The following is a 7,007-nucleotide window of genomic DNA, read 5'->3' on the forward strand; positions in this document are numbered from 1 at the left end:
CTCTCCATATATCTGTCATATCAAGCTTGTCTAAGAGTCTGTTCATCTCCTTGACTTTTTTTTCTTATTTATTTTTTAGTTAGATTTATCTAGTTCTGAGAAGGGAAGGTTGAAGTCCCCCACCATTATAATTTTGCTGTCTATTTCTATCTGTAATTCATTTAGTGTTTTCTTTAAAAATTTGGATACTATAGCATTTGGCGCATATAGATTTAGTATGAATATTTCTTTATTTGATACCTTTTATCATAATGTCATTTCTTTGTTTGTCTCTTTTAGGTCTCTTTTAGCTTTAACTTTGAGATCATGATTGCTATCCTGGGGTGTTTTTTTTTTTCATCAGTTGATGCCCTTTATTTTTACTCTATGTGCATCTCTTGTGTTTCTTGTAAACAGCATATTGTTGGATTCTGGTTTTTAGTCCATTTTGCTATCTATTTCTGTTTCATGGGTGAGTTCACCCTATACAGATTCAAAGTTATAATTTTATAATTACACATTATCAATGCAAAGGGCACTGTCATCCCCAAGCCTTCCCTCCATCAGGCTTCCCACAAACAAACTCCCTTAAGCAAAATCACTCACACTAGCTGCTGCTCTGTTCTCTCTGCCTCCTCTTTCTCCAAGCTCCAACTCCCTCCATCTCTCTCCCAGCTCTGACTCACTCCAACTTCCTGCTCCACCCCTTCCTGCTCCACCTATTCAGCAAGCTCCTCCCACCACAGGCTCATGTGACTGAGATACATGTGACTCAGGCAGGTCACATGGGCCTATTAATGGATGGGAATTTTTCATTAACAACAAATTAACCATACACCCCCACACTGTCTTTTGGGTGAAAGTTTCTGAAGCTGAGAGGCTGCAGTCCACACAGCAGCCCCCAGGGCTTGTTGTTGGTTTATTCAGTAGTATCTGCCAGACCCCATCCCAGGAGGTCAAGTATTTCCTAAAGTTTTCACCAATTGTCTTAGTCTGGACAACTGCTTTACCCTGACTTTTAATTATTTCTGTGGCACTAAAGTTCACTTTGAGATATTATTTTAAGTTGTGGGGGAATTTGGGAGAGCCAGGTAATTTCCCACCTTATTCTGCCATCTTCCTAGAATCTTTGAATCTCTTTTCTTTAACTTTTATGGCCTAAGAGGAATGTACAAGATGGCAATATGTAAGAGAATTACTTCTCTGTTACTCCGACATGGTTTTGCCTATGAGGCCTTGTTACAATCCTGATTGTTCAGGTTTATTGTTTTCTCTGAGGCCTGATCCTATGCTTTAGCATAACAACAAAGCATTGGTTTTTACCTCTATAATTTCTGTTGTGGTAAATATATTTTGGCAGCAGTTGTCTACCATATGAAGTCAGACAGGAGATATTTCTCTCATAACGATAATAAAAGGGGGTCATTGCAGCATTTAAAAAAAATTCACAAAAGAAAATGGAAGGCTGGAAGGAAACAGGCAGGATAGCTTTGAAAGTTCCATGTTACATGTTGAATTTATTATGTGCTGGTTTTTTCTGTTTTACTTTGAATATGGAAATATTTGTTTTATTTGTTGTTCCTTAAGTTCAAAATAAAATTAAAAAAAAGAAACTGTCTTTCATGTAGCCATTTTTCTGTAACTCCAAACTGTGTTTTTTCTTAACTTGAAATGGTTACATCGACAATTATTGTTCTATCTATGGCATTAACAATTTAATTGATTTGATATAGTTTTTAACAAAGTATCATTAAAATTGAAAATGCCTTGATGCTTTAAGGGAGAAAAGCCTGTAAGTACAAAAGTGTCTTAAAAAAACCCCAAAACTCAAAACACACTGCCTGGACTCAGCTTAATACAAGAACTTTGTATCTGAATTTGCTTGTGGGAATTGACATCGATCATCATAAGTGATCATTTTCATCTGACCTTCATGTTTACCTGGTTGTTCTTCTGAGTAAGAAGCTCAGCTCATAGCTGGGAAAAACAAAATAAAGAGCTTGCTCTTTTAGACATAGTCACATATGCCATGTATGATTGATTTTTGCTCATGAAGGGTGATTCTAGATGAGTGGGCATGTACTAAATTATTGCACTAATACCACCTCTGCAGCATCTATTCCCGTTCTCTCTGTGATCCATTGATCAGGTTAATATGATGGAACAGTCCAAAGTCCATTCTAAACCATACCCCAAGTAAGATAATAGAATTATAGATTTATATGAACATAAAACGTCCCAGCCGAAGAGACCCTTAGAGATCTCTCAGTACAAGCTTATCTGATAGCAGAGGGAAATGAAATGCAGAGGAAGAAATGATTGCTGCCTGGGTTACACAGCTAGGGAGTGGCACATATCACTTTATATATGTGACAAAAGCATGATCAAAACATAATTATAGCAACTTGATTAAGGTAGTATTTGAATATCCATTGCTAGGTATTGTATTTAATTAAAATCCTTGCCTTTAAGCTTCTTTTATTCCTACGTTCCCTTAATTAAATTTGGATGTGATACAAGTGCTGACAACTGGTTTTCCAGGCCATTAATCCCTGTGTCACTACAAGACTCTAATGACAGGTTTTTTAGAGATTGTTATGGAAGGTGAAGGCTGTTGGCAAAAGTTTGCTCTGGCAATCACTCTGAACAGCAATTTCACGTAATTCGAGGTTGGCAATGAAAAATACTACTCCTCTCTAGCTATATCATGGCATGAAATCCTTAAAATGTTGTCTTAGAAGGACTTAGGGCATCTTTCTCCATAAAAACTGAAGCTCACTTATGACTAAGCAGTTTGGTCATGAGAGAAAATCTAAGCTGAGTCCCTATGATGTCTGTCTACAAAATCCAAGGTATTATTAGAGCTAGAAGATGCCTAAAGGCACCGACCTTCAAATGTTAAATTAAAGCTTCACATCTACTTTGAGAACATTTGAGTCAGAGACAATTTTCATCTGTTTCAGGACAGAAGAAAAAATCTGGTTGGATCATTTTAAAATGGTACAAACTCTTTTTGCCCTGGAAACAATAATAACCTACACTTAGACAACGCCTTTCATCCCAGGCAATTCCCAAATAGTTTGCTGATGACATATAGAGAGAATTACTTTACCAGCACCAGAAAATTGGTTTCTTTGTTTACTTTGTTTCTATTGTTCAATTTTAACCCTTTGTGTTCAGAAGTTATGGCATCTCTTTGGGATAGTAGCTAGTGGTCTTCACTTCCCAGCAAAAAAGGGATTAATGAACTCCCTGGTTTTTTACTCTGTGAAAGGGCATTTTATTCATGGAACCATAAAAATACTTCCATAAGGGGCACAATGGATAGAGTGCTGGGCCTGTAGTCAGGAAGACTCATCTTCCTGAGTTCAAATCCAGCTTCAGACACTTAACTAGCTGTATGACACTGAGCAAGTCATTTAACTCTGTTTGCCTCAGTTTCCTCATCTGTAAAATGAGATGGAGAAGGAAGTGGCAAACCACTTCAGTATCTTTGCCAGGAAAACCCCGGATATCACAAAGAGTCAGACACAAGTGAAAAACAACTGAAGAAAATATTTTTGTGTCTGAAGAATATTGTTTGTTTTCTGGCATATCTTGAAGATTTAGCCCTAAGGTTTTGATTGACCTAAGGTTCATAGGCCTCAGGTTTTCAGAGGATTTATTAGATCTGGAAAGGACTTTACAGATCATTTTATCCAACCTCTTTATTTTACAGGTGAAAAAATTGAGATCCCCAAAGACTAAGTGAATTGTCTAAGGTCACACAACTAAAAGTTTAGTAGCAGAGCAAAGTTTCCACCCAGATCATCTTCACCTTTATTTAAAGCTCTTTCCAGAGGTATGAAACTTGTGGTTTACAAAGTACTTTCTCCATAAAAATCCTGTGAGGCAATAGAGGATTATCCCTATATTTCAGATGAGGAAACTGATGCTTGGGGAGATGTTACAGTCCCACAGCTAGGAAGCATCAGAACTGGGGCTAAAACAAAAATCTTTTGATTCTCAACCCAGTGTTCAGATGTCTGTCTGTACATGAAGAGAACTAGTACAGAAAAACAGAGGTGCAATGTTGTGATGAAAACACCTTGGGGCTCTCCACAAGCATCTGCTGCCTTTATCAGCCATATACCCTGAGATATTTATTGAGTACTTGAGCAGTGGTATGAAACTCAAACAGAAATGGATCCCTGTGGCTGCATATTGACTTAGGAAACCACAAACTGACATTTATATTTTACTATATTTTGCTTATTTTGTTGAACACATGCCCATTACATTTTAATCTGCTTGCACTAAGTGTGATACTTCTACACTTGATGATGCTGTTTTGGGTACCACAGGGGTTATGAAGAAGGATAAAATATGGCCCCTCTCCTTAAGGTGTTGATCATGTAGTTGAGAAGTTGCTGAACAAAGCATAAACACATTTAAAAAGGTGACAATGTAAGGACACATCTAAGGGCTAAATGAGTGTTATAGAAACCTAAAGGAAAGAGAACTGTGGGCCAGGAAGGTTAGTTAAAAATCTAAGGAAGAAAGAACTGATAAATAGAAGTATGCATAGAATAATTATTATAAATATGACTATATATATATATATGTATATGTCTAACAGTACCCATCTCTAGAGTGTGAGGGGGAGAGGGAAGAAAAAAAAGAAACTTACATGACAATTTTGTTGTATATTTGAAAGTAATGGCAAGTTGTGTGTAACAGATTTGCAGTTTCATATGCAATCATCTTTTTTTTACTGTACTATGTTATGGAAATGCTTCTTTTATCCCATAAATTAAAAATAAATAAAAAGAACCACAAAAAAGAAAAAATTAAAATGCTTGCATTAATCTTAATATTTATGGCCATTAAAAAAATCTAATGGAGGAGGACTGGACTTTAAGACCAACCTTGAAAAACAGGTAGGATTCAGGAATATACAATAGGTAGAGGGGGAAAAGGCATTCCAGACAGGGGTAATTAAAAACCCAGTGGCTGGAACAGAGGGTTTTTGCAGAGAATGGTGGGATTTAAGTTTGGAAAGGTAGGAGCAATGGACTGAAGGGACTTTAGAGATCATAGCCTAACCTCTTAGTTTTACAGATGAAGAAATTAAGTGATTGAAGCCAGAATGTAGAAGGCCTTAAACTGGTAACAAAGTTTAGAGTTGAACCAAAAGGCCATGGGAAATTTTGGAAGATTTTTAAATAAGTAAGTGACATGGGAATGACATAACAATGACATTTAAATAATATCTGAGGAAACTCATCAGATAATCTCTTCTATGTAGACCCCAAGAGGCTCCCACCCTTCTGGATTCCTGGTAATGGATGGAGAAGAATTCAGCTTCCTCTCCAAAGACATCTTTTTACCTTAGTTCAATAAATTAGGGAAACAGATGAAGATGAATTTAGTCTCTATGGCTCACCTGATGCTTCCACTGAGCTTGAAAAATCTGGATAGTGAGAAATAGCTCGCTCCCAAAGCATTCACTCAATCCACAACAGGGTCATAAATTACCATCTCTGGCATGCAAAGCTAGATCAAACCCAGAAAGAGGAGCTTGAAAGAATGATTTTTAGAATGTCAGATGCAGAAGTTTTTTTAGAAAGAGGTAAAAAAGGGGAATATGAAGATAGCGTTAGAGAAAAAAACAAAAAAGTAGGGAAAATTTCAGAAACTTTTCTTACCAGGAAAAGTAGCAGCAGACAACTCAAGTGATGTTGACCTAGAGAAAGTCTCAGGCTCTGATGCCTGATTAAAACTGTCTTGGAGGTGAATTACAGAATCTAAGGAGGAAAAATTAAAAAAAAAATCAGGTAAATTATGGACAACATGCTGTTAAAAGCATGACTCAAAAAAAAATGTAACGCTGTTCACTGTAATGGGAAAAATTAACTCAAAACCAGTTCAGTTTGGGTGATGAACATTTCACTGCTTTCTTGAGAATACAGAGAGAGTTAAAAGCCCCTATAACCCAACAGCATATAGGTTCCTTCTTTCTGCTTTGGTACCTGAGCACAGAAAGAGCTGAGCCTTTAGCTAGAGGACAAAAGTGAACACTGAGTTCTCCTAAACCAAGTCTCAAAATGCCCAAAGGAGGTGTCAAGACTTTGAAAGGATGCTTACACCTGGAGATTAAACCCAGATTGCTTCAAGTACTGGCTTCACTTTAGCGCAGCACTCCAAGAGGCCGCTTGTATTTCAATAATGAACTGTACTGTAATGGAGTGATTGCAGAAGTGATAGAATTTAAGGAATGACTGTGCATATGACAGAAGCAGACATGTCATTTCAGACATGTTACCCCAGCATGCTCTTGTAACCAGGGTTCCAAATCCAGGGTTTTTCTTGCACAATAATTACCCTCCTATGACCTTTAGCAACTCAGGGAGACAAAGGGGAGGGGAATTAGAAGTGCAGCACAGCTATATTGGTCTTCTGCCATCCCAAGACCAGAGCGTGCTATTGACAATCACCTACCTGATTGCTTTTCTTTCAATGAATATGGGAAATCAAGTGCTTTCCCTGCATATCTGGAAAGTAGTGCACCAATGTCTTCCATGGTAAAGCCAATTTCTTGCCCAGTCAGCAGGTTGTGAAGGGTTTGCACAGCCACAGTAGCCCAGTCCACTTTCATGTTCATCAGCAGCTGCTCCAACATGAGTAAGGGGCTGGAAGACAGGTGGGAGTAGCTGGCCCGGTGTGGCTCAGGCAGAGTCAGCAGAACCTGTGTGGGAGTTTCATCACAGGAAGGATGGTAATATGGGAACTTTGGGGTGATACTGAAGGCCTGTGGAGTGCACTCTAACCCATAAGAACAACAAATTGGTTTCTCTTGGGAGAAGAAAGCCCCAATTCTGATCTAGACCCATAGGTTCTCTGATTCTACAGCCCAATTTCTCCAGACCCAGGAAGGAAGGATTCTGCTGAAATGGTGACCCAACACCTATCTGAGCCATTCCAGTGCCTGCATGAGCTCAACCACATTGGACTTATACAGGGTGACTTAGCTCTTGGATCTTTTAATC

This window comes from Trichosurus vulpecula, chromosome 1 (assembly GCF_011100635.1).
Source record: "Trichosurus vulpecula isolate mTriVul1 chromosome 1, mTriVul1.pri, whole genome shotgun sequence".
Classification (NCBI taxonomy): domain Eukaryota; kingdom Metazoa; phylum Chordata; class Mammalia; order Diprotodontia; family Phalangeridae; genus Trichosurus; species Trichosurus vulpecula.